Genomic DNA, 10,647 nt, shown 5'->3' with positions numbered 1-10,647 from the left:
ATTTATCTCGATTACATGTTGAAATGATAATATTTTGGATATAGTGGGTTAAGCAAAATGTATTATTAAAATTAATTTCAGCTTCCCCCCCCCCTTTCTAATTTTTCCCCCCAGTTGAAAATCCCCCCCTTGACCCTCCTGCTCACACTCAAATTCTTAGGATTACCATCTGGGCATTACTATACTTACTGGTATCAGCTCAAACATTGTAACACTGTGTAAAAACAGAATGGAATTCAACAGCAGAATGGATAAGTAAGCTGGTATAGTCATACAATGAAATGCTACCCAGAAATTTTAAAAAATGAATTCCTGATACACACAGCAGCATAGATGAATCCTGACAACATTACAGTAAGTGAAAGAAGCCACATTTGGAAGAGTACAATCTGTATGAGTCTCTGTGTATGAAGTTCAAGAACAGACTAAACTATTGTGATAGAAATCAGAATAGTGGTTTCAATGGGGGCAGAAAGGATCTGGTTGGAAAGGGCACAAGGGGATGGAAATGTTTACATCTTGTTATGCAATTGTCAAATGTACTGAACGGTACATTTAAGGCCTAGGCACTTTATTGATAATTATACATCATCAAAAAATAAAAATAAAAAATAGAATGAGCTGCCTTTCAAGCACTTAGCTGGCTGGGCAGGGAATGAAGTTTGCTGGTAGGAACTGGATGGAGACTGTTGAATTCCTCTGGGTATTGGGGCAGGGGTGGGGGTCTGGAGTTCTGGGGGAGAATGGGAGGAGGAGAGGAAGGGGAGCCAGCTGGATGGTTGGAAAGTGGGAGAAGCATCTGGTCGAAGATGATCAGGGATGGAGTGGCCAAAGGGCCAATGGCATTTTAAGAACAGGGCTGTATTATGTCAGTTTGCAGTGGTTTGCATTGCTGCATTAGAAACTTCCCCTATGACCCCATCCAATCTTTAGTAAAGTCTACTGCATCTGCCAATGCGTTGGTGCAGTTTTGTTTTGGTGATGTGGGGAGTGAGGTAATGACTGAGTTTCATCCCTGGGTCAGTGCAGTATGGAACAGAGGCTCACCCACAGGGGCTCGGAGCTGGGCTGGCCATGGGAAGGTGGAGGCCTCCTGGGGAGCCCACAGAAATCTGTAGGAGGGCTTTGGACTTCGCAGGGCATGGAATGAGGGTTTGAGCTGCTCTCCACCTAGATCTCAAGTGTCTGGGAGATTGTAGACAATATTGAGGCTACACTTGCAAGTCAGCATGAGCAGTGCTTGCCCGAATTCGCCTCTTGTTCCCAGACTGTCACTGCCCAGGCTCAGTGAGGCCAAGTTCCCACCTGACCACCTCACTGTTGTCAGCACCAGAAATGGCCATGTGGATAGTTGATGGCCACTTAAAATCCAGCTGTGGCTGCGGAAGGGCAGGGCAGTGTAGTAAAAGGAGTTCAGCCTCTCTTCTCCCTCTCTCTATCCTTCCATTTCTGTGAAAGGCTAAATATAAGGCCTAGAGAACTAAGAAGGAGAAGGCAAGCCAAACATATACTTTTTTGCACATGCTGCCTTCAGTATGACAGCTTATCACACCAGCTCTCAGATTAATCTTGTCATCTGGTTTATTTCATTATAGGGCTTGACTCTGTTTCACATTGAAATATTGACACATTCACCCATCATAGTTTATTGCTCCCCTGGCCACAGTTAGAAACTACATCTATTTGCTAGCAAAAAATGAAAGATGATCACAAAATCCTATCCTGGCAAAGTTATAGTGAAACGGACCCTCCCACAGGGCCAGTGGTAGTATACATTGATTTCATTTTTTAAAAAATTTATTTATTTAATTTATTTATTTTCGGCTACGTTGGGTCTTCGTTGCTGTGCGCGGGCTTTCTCTAATTGCGGAGAGCAGGGGCTACTGTTCGTTGCAGTGCACAGGCTTCTCATTACGGGGGCTTCTCTTGTTGTGCAGCATGGGCTCTAGAGCTCAGGCTCAGTAGTTGTGGCACACGGGCTTAGTTGATCCGTGGCATGTGGGATCTTCCCGGACCAGGGATCAAACCCATGTCCCCTGCATTGGCAGGCGGATTCTTAACCACTGCACCACCAGGGAAGCCCTATACATTGATTTTTTTTTTTGATTTTTATAAATTTATTTATTTATTTATTTAATTTTTGGCTGCCTTGGGTCTTCGTTGCTGCGTGCGGGCTTTCTCTAGTTGCGGTGAGCAGGGGCTACTCTTCATTGCAGTGCGTGGGCTTCTCACTGCAGTGGCTTCTCTTGCTGTGGAGCACGGGCTCTAGGCTCACGGGCTTCAGTAGTTGTGGTACACGGGCTCAGTAGTTGTGGCTCGCAGGCTCTAGAGTGCAGGCTCAGTAGTTGTGGCACACGGGCTTAGTTGCTCCATGGCATGTGGGTTCTTCCCGGACCAGGGCTCGAACCCATGTCCCCTGCATTGGCAGACGGATTCTTAACCACTGCGCCACCAGAGAAGTCCCTACATTGATTTTTTAAAAATTTTTTGGAAAGAAATTAGTAGTACATTTGAAAATGGGCTTCCCTCCATCTTATAACATTACTGGAGGATGTAGCTGGAGACGGCTGGGAGAAAGCACAGAAGAGTGAATTTTGATTGTTTAGTGTGTGAGAGTAGGATCTGTCTTTCTTTCCCTGCCACCCAGCCTTGCTGTGAGGCATAAAGCAAACACAGTTTCAAAAATTTAGGTATCACAGTTTATAAGAGCTTCTGCTCCCTGCTCCCAAATAGGTTGATATTCTAGTATCTTTGAGATGTTCTGGGTGATGTGAGCCTTTCAGAGCTGCAGATCATTCAGGCTTCTTAGTAAGTTTATCCCAGAATTTCTACAACCCAAGATTCCTTCCCTGGGTCCAACCAAATCGCCTCTTGCTGTTGCTTACTTTCTTATTTGTTTGGCTCTAAGAAGGCGGAGGGGAACTTGAACCTGTCGCTCAGGGGCTCTTTGGCAGGAATGCTTGTGTCATGTTAAGTAGGTGGAGGGGGTCAGGGATGCTGGTGCCTGATGACAGCGATGACGTCTGTATTTCTATGTCTAGAATGTCCTTACATCAAAACAAAACATAGATAACTTTCCAAAACAGCTACACCTGAGAAAAAAAAAGACTGGCAGGCAAGACAGCAAACTCTTTACTGTGATTATTGTGAGGTGGTGGGATTTGGGGTCATTGTTTCCCCTATTGCTCGGCAGTTTTCTAATTTTCAGAAAGGGAAAAAAAGATGCTAAAAAAAAAATTAACAAGAAGCTCCCAGTCTTTGTCTTCTCCAGGCTCAACAATCCCCACTTTTGATGCTTCCTCAGAGGTCCACCCATGCAAAGGGACCAGGAAAGGGAGTGGCTTTAGGGACAACTGATGCATGAAAAGGTGGAAGTGAAAAGGACAAAGCCGAACCCAGGTCTCCTCCGCAGTCATTTTTTCCAGGGGTCAAGAGCAGACTGCTCAATTGAGATCTGACCCCAGCCCAACACACCTTGACCTTGAGGCCTCTGGAAGGCAAGATGCCTGAAAGATAAATCCCTGAATGCCAGAGACACAGTGACAAAGACACCAAAGCTGGTGGTGTTCATCCACGGGTTTCAAGATGTAGCCCAAAGTTAACATAGTCAATGCCTCAACTCCCACCCCGCCTCCAGCACAGACCAGTTAGGGTCCTCTCACAGGTCAGTTACCCAAACTCGCCGTCAGAATCCAGAGAACGATAACAACCCTCTAGTGGTACACACCTCTCACTCTCGGTCATTACGTCATTGCAACCTGAGAAGTAGGCCTCTTCATGGCCCCACCATACACACAAGGAGATGGAGGCCCAAGGAGGTGAGGTGATCCCGAGGTCACCCAGCCAGCCAGCCAGCAGCAGGGTGAGCTCTTCAAGACCAGTGTTTCTCCAGCCCCACCCAGCGGTCATACCAAGGCCCTAGGCTACAATCCCCCAGCCCAAGCCCAGGTGGTCACTCGCACTGACACAGGCCCAGGTGCTTACTAAGCTGCAGGAGGTCCAGCTGTGAGCGGCTGAGGGACCAGCAGTGCTCTGAGAGTCATGGCTCAGCGCAGCTGGGGAGAAGTGGTTCCTCACCCACAGGCTTTCCACCCACCCGAGCCATGAGTGTCCGCCTGACCACACTTCCCCTTTCTGCTCAGCCCACCAGGGAGAGGCCCAGGCGCCGTCACCAGGCAACCAATCCCTCTTCCAAGAAAGCTGACTCCTGAGGCCTTCCAGGAGCCAGAATCTTCTTGCTGCCCCTGTGCTCCTGCAAGTCCCACTGGCAGACCGTCCTGGGGTGGAGGGATCAGGCCCCAGGGCGGAGGGGGTTAGGGTGGGGTGGGGTCCCCACACATGAGCGTGCCCTGAGCAGCCCGGAGCTCCAGAAAAGCTAAAGGAGCCTGACTCCCACCCAGGCTCAGAGACAGACCTGGGTGAGAAACCAGTTCACGGGTACCAATGCCGTCCCACAAGGAAAACAGCTCTCACAAGCCCCGGGAGCCCTGGCACTGCTGACCCAGCTTCTGCTCGGGGAGGCGAGGGGAGCCTCCTGTTTCTCAGGGTGTGTGACAGGCCGCGTCAAGAAATGGGCCCAGCGGACCCCTGGACTCAGTTGCCTTCCCACAGCACCACCTCTGAAATGGGGGCCGGGGGTGGGGAAGCCAACCGACCGTTTGGTGGACTTGACTGTGCTGACTGAAATGAATGGTCACGTCAGTAAAAAGAGCCAAACTGGCGTGCCTTGTGTCTGCCCGGGGTGAACAAGTTATGATTATTCTCAGCCATGATGATGATACCCTGGGATGTCTGGTAAACGTTTAACAACAGGCTCTCAGGAGACAGAAAGATTCCTGGTTTGTAGTGTTTGCTCATTTCCGTGATGTAAATATCCCCACGGCGGCCGCTTTCAAGCTACCAACAGGAGTCGCTGGACTTGGCATTGGGAGGGGACGCACACAATTGGCTGCTCACCACAGAACTGATAAATCCCATTAGGGAGCAGCTGCTGGGGACTAGGGCCCGAAACCGGTGCCCTTATCTCACCCCATCTTCACTTACCTGGAAGATTATTGTCTCCATTTTACAGGTGAGAATATCGAGGCTCTGGGAGATTACATCGTGAATCAACACTGCACAGCCCGGGAAGGACCTTCAACCCAGGTCTGTCCATTTGCAAAGTCTAAGTTCTCTCTTATTAGGGTCGATCCAAAACTTAGCGGCTCAAAAACGTCTCTTAGAGCAAATCGTAAATGATCTTTTGAGAAGTGAATAAATGCTTCTGTGGGTAGAACTCATCTTCTGCTACCAAGGTGGTGACTCCTTGGTTTGTGTTTCACTGACTCATCCAATAAGCGATTTTGCTAAGGCTTCGGGACGGCCGTGTTCAGCTGTGATGCAGTGAACTTGATAAACCTACTGCTTCGCACAATGCACTTGTCACAGCACGTCCGAGTGGGGCTGTTAGGAGATCCAAGTGCCAGACTCAGTCTGCCAACACCTTCCTATGTGAACCCCTCCCCTCCCTGAGCCTCAGTTTCCTCGTTTGTAAAATAAAAGAGTTTGATAAACATGAAGGTGCTTCAGAGATTGTACCATAAATCACTCTTCCGTTATTGTCTGTTCTCCGCAGCTGGGACAGGGCACCTCCTCAACTATCCTCCACAACCCGGGCACCCAGCACGGTCCTGGGCACAACAGAAAATGCCTGATAGATACATGTCGACTGAAAAAAGAAGCCAAGTAGTCTACAGGGAAAAGAAGTGAGTTACATACTCCAAAGGAGGCAACTTCATTCTAGCAAACTTGAGGGCCTACTTTGCCAGGTCCTGTGCTGGGTGGTATGAGGGCCAGAGAGAAGAATCAGACCTAGTGCCTGTCCTCAGGGAAGCCACTCAAGGTGTAGGAAGAAGGTGGAAACATAATATAATGCTGGCGAGGTTCAATGCCCTTTGCTTTGTGCCAGGCCCTATGCTCACGTCTCTGCTCAGAGCTGAGCAAGTTGTCCCTGGGAGAACCCATGTTCTTCAGGACAGAAGGGCATGTAACTAATTACTATTGAAAGCAATGAATACTGGTGTCATGGGAGCACAAAATGGGAGGGCTGAGAGGGCATTCGAACTGGGCCTTGAAGGATGTGTAGGAGCTCACCAAGTGGAGATAATATGGAGAGACCAACCCAGAGTGTTTGGACAGCAGCAGGTGGTTGTATGTCTGGTGGAGAGTGAACGTGTTGGCAGAGGGAGGCTGAAAGCAAAGTTTAGGGCCCCCACCAGGTCATTTGGACCTACCCACTTCCTTGCCGTCCACACTCTTCCCCTGGCTCCACCACCGTCTTCCTACAACAGGAGGAGGACAGGAAGTCGGGGTGGTCTGTTTGGCCTTCCTTGTGCACATCTGAAATGCTGCCCGCTGGCCTGGGTAGCTAAAGACGCCCCTGCAGGGGTCAAGGCACCCTCTGGTGGTCATCTGTGGAGCTTTCCTCTCCTCAGGATTCAACTTCACCCTGTGGTTCAAAGTATCAAACTACCTTAAACTGAAAGAAAGGAAAAAGAAAAAAGCAACAGTTCTTTTTTTTTAAAAATTAATTAATTAATTTATTTTTGGCTGTGTTGGGCCTTCGTTGCTGTGCGCAGGCTTTCTCTAGCTGCGGTGAACGGGGGCTGCTCTTCGTTGCGGTGCTCGGGCTTCTCATTGCGGTGGCTTCTCTTGTTGTAGCATGGGCTCTAGGCGCGCGGGCTTCAGTAGTTGTGGCGCACGGGCTTAGTTGCTCCCAGGCATGTGGGGTCTTCTTGGACCAGGGATCGAACCCGTGTCCCCTGCATTGGCAGGCGGATTCTTATCCACTGCGCCACCAGGGAAGTCCCTCAAACTACCTTAAACGGAGAGAATGGGGGAAAAAAAAAAGCAACAGTTCTTATTTTGGACTAGACTCTAGTGTTTTCCCATGAAGACTTATAATCATTGCCCAGTCCATGAAATAACTGAACAATCTGCCCAAGGCCTTGCTGCATGTACCCTGCCTCTCGGGTAGCTTTCTTGGGAACTCACCCAGCCTGAAATGCAAACAAGTGTTGGTCACTGGAGCAGGAACCTCCCTTGAACTGTCTAACGGCCTCTGAAGTTGCACCTCCGTGCGCACATCCTCCATGTGAGATGAGAGGTGATTGTGCCTCTGCACTCGGGGGCAGGGGAGAGGACCTCCGGAGAAAAGCAGCAATGATGTTGCATGACACCATGTGTTAGTGCTCATTGATTTGACCAAATATTTACTGAGCGTCTCCTATGTGCCGGGCACTGAGTACAGTGATGAACAGACCTAGTTCCCATCTTCTGGTGACTCACAATCCAGTGGGGATAAAGACAGGTGAGTAGATTATTACAGTCCGGATAACTGTGCCCGTGACACACACTCTCACAATGGAGAGTCCTGACGCTTGGGAATTTAGGATATGACGGTGGCATTTCAAATCATCATGGGAAAGAAACGTTATTCATTTCATGGTACTGGCTAGCCACTTTGAAAAACTACCTAGCTAGATTCCAATCTCACCTCTCCCAGGAGAACACATTCCAGGGTGTTCCAGCAAAGATTTAACTTTAAAACATGAACTTATAGGAGCGCCAGAAGAAAATATGGATCATTTTCTTTTTAAAATTATCAAGAGTGGGGAAAGACTTTCTAAGTTTGCTACAAAACCAGAAGCCATAAAAGAAAACAGTGATAAATTGGATTATATTTTTAAAAGGTTTCTGAAGGATAAGAGAAACCAGAGAGATGACTGAACAGGAAAAAATATTTGTTACATAAATAGGGAAGGATCGATGTTTCTAATTTAAAAATGTCTTTTATAAGCTAATAAGATGTAAAATAAACATGTCAATAGAAAAATGGGCAAAAGGCAGTTCATGGAAGAAATACAAATAGTTGGCAGACATATGAAAAATGATTACATCTCACCAATAATAAAAGAAATGTATATAACCATAGTTTATTATGATGAGAATTTAAACCAATACAGCCTTTCTGAAGGGCAGCTTGGCAACATGCATCTGTATTAGTTTTCAAGGGCTGCTGTAACAAAGTATCACAAACTGGGTGGCTTAAAATGAAATTTATTGTCTCATAGTTCTGGAGGCTAGAAGTCCAAAATCAAGGTGTCAGCAGGACCATGCTCCCTCTGAGATTCTGTGTAGAACGTTTCCTTGCCTCTTCCAGCTTCTGGTGATGCCTGGCAATCCTTGGCTTACAGCTGCATCCATCCAATCTCTGCCTTTGTCATCCCATGGCCATCTTCACATTGTCTTCTCTTTCTGTGTGTCAGTGTCTGTGTCCAAATTTCTCCTTTATATCAGGACACCTGTCATATTGGTTTAGGATCCAACCTAATGACCTCATCTTAACTTGATCATCTGCAAAGACCCTACTTCCAAATAAGGTCATTCACAGTTGTTAGGGGTTAGGAAATTGACATGCTTTTTTGCAGGGGGCCTCGCCATGCGGTTTGTGGGATTCTTAGTCCCTGACCAGGGATTGAACCTGCGCCCTCGGCAGTGAAAGCGTGGAGTCCTAACCACTGCACCGCCAGGGAATTCCCTGGCATACCTTTCTGAGGAACACAGTTTAACCCATAATAGTATCCAAATGTAAAATGAACATACCTGTGACTCAGTAATCCCATATTTAGAAATTTACTCTCAGGAGATACCTGGACGAAAAGCAAAGAGGTTCAGGATAGTATTGTTTATAATAGTGAAAAATTAGAAGCAATCTCGTAGTCAGTTGTGTATTGGTTAAAAATGTTATTCTATACAATACTATGAAACCAATAGAAATGGAGATGTAATTCTATATTTATGGCCATAGACAGGCAATCACAACATGTTGCATGAATGAAGCAGATTGTAAAACAGCATGTGTATTGACTTTGTAAACTTGTACACTTAAATCTAAGTCAAGAGAGATGTACCCCAGTATAACAGTGGCTCCCTCTGAGTCGGTGGGATTCTTAGAGATTGAAATTGTCTTCTTTCCATTGTCTGAGGATGTTTGGGTACGTTTATAAGTCACAAAAACAAGAACGCCTCTGACCGGGGTATGGGAGGCCAGAGCACGTGGGTGGAACTGGGAGTCGTCTTGAAGTCCACCGTGTTGCTCTGTTCTCCCCCAACAGCAACTGCCATGCGGGCCTTGCACCTTCTCCCCGGCCCCCATGCCTTCCCTGAGGTCACTGAGGGGAGATCTTCCCGGCCCAGATGGAAGGTCAGCGTGTAGATATTTGGGGGGTGTGGTGGGCAGGGGACAAATGAAAGGGGTCCCTGCCCACTTCTCCCCATTTCTGGAGGCGAAGAGCCCCATGAGAGAACCCGTGAATATGTTGCCTTATACGGGCAAAGGAACTTTGCAGATGTGGTTAAGTTAAGGACTTGGAGGTGGCGAGAGTACCCTGGATGATCTAGGTGGGCCCCAGGTAATCACCAGGGTCCTCCCAAGAGGGAGGCAGGGGGCCAGAGTCAACAGTAGGAGATATGACCGTGCAAGGAAGAGGTTGGAGTGACGGAGGAAGGGCCTGAGCCCAGGAAGACAGGTGGCCTCTAGGAGCTGAAAGAGGCAAGGGAATGGATGCCCCCCTGGGACAGCTATGTGGAGACAGCAGTGATTTCAGTTCTCACCCGTGAACTTTACTCCTTCTCCTGATTCCCAAATGCTAGTTCACGAGCCCTGCTACCACTCAACTCTGACTGGGGCTCAAGTTGGGCCTGCTCTGTTCATAATACCTAGAAATTGTATGTGTCCTGTCAATTCAACGTGGCTATCTCTCTGCTGGGCATCCTTCCCTAGATATACTTTGCAGTGGTTTTAAAACACGACCACAGATTCTTTGACACTCCTCCCACTGAGAAGGGGTCTCTGTCCCCTCTACTTGAAACTGGGTGGCCTTAGTGACTCATGAGTCACCCACAGCATGTAGTGAAAGTGAGGTTGCGTAACTTAAGAGGCCAGGTCAGAATAGGTTTGCAGCTTCTGCCCAGTCGTTTCCGGACACTCACTCTGGGGAAAGCCAGCTCCCCACCCACCCCCGCCGCCACCCCCATGCCTCCAGGGGGAAAAGATAACTCCCCACTTTGTGCAAACATTGTACCTGTCCATCTCTCTATCACAGCTGTAGTGGATGCCTGTTATTTTGTCTTCCCAGGCCTTCACACCTTCTTTTGTGACTAACAACCCTTTCTTTTGGAAAGTGTCCCCCTCTGCCCCTGCCCCCCATATCAACCATGTTTTTCCAGTCAGAGCTGCTCTTGTTTCCTGCTCCAACTGTTGGTTCCTGGACCAACTGCCATGATTGTTTGGTCCAGGGATGAGCACCTGGCACAAGGTGTCTTAGATTAAGATGCCCCAGAAGCAGACCCTGAGTAAGGATTTGAGTGCAAGTAGTTTATCTGGTGGTACCAGTAGGGGCATGGGAAAGTGAGATGGGGGGAGGGAAGGAAGTCAACACAGGGAGCAGCAAAGAGCGGGTTTCCACTGTGAGTAACTGGGACTCAGTCCTGCTGGGAACTGTGTGGGGAGCACTGTAGACATTTCCTACCCAGGGGGCGAGGGAGCTCAGGTGTCTACCAAGTCCAGTCAGCCATTGGTTGAGAGCTGCTCTCCTAGACTTGAAC

This window comes from Balaenoptera musculus, chromosome 20, assembly GCF_009873245.2.
Source record: "Balaenoptera musculus isolate JJ_BM4_2016_0621 chromosome 20, mBalMus1.pri.v3, whole genome shotgun sequence".
Taxonomy (NCBI): domain Eukaryota; kingdom Metazoa; phylum Chordata; class Mammalia; order Artiodactyla; family Balaenopteridae; genus Balaenoptera; species Balaenoptera musculus.
The sequence above is the reverse complement of the archived record's forward strand: the minus strand, read 5'-3'. Positions refer to the sequence as shown.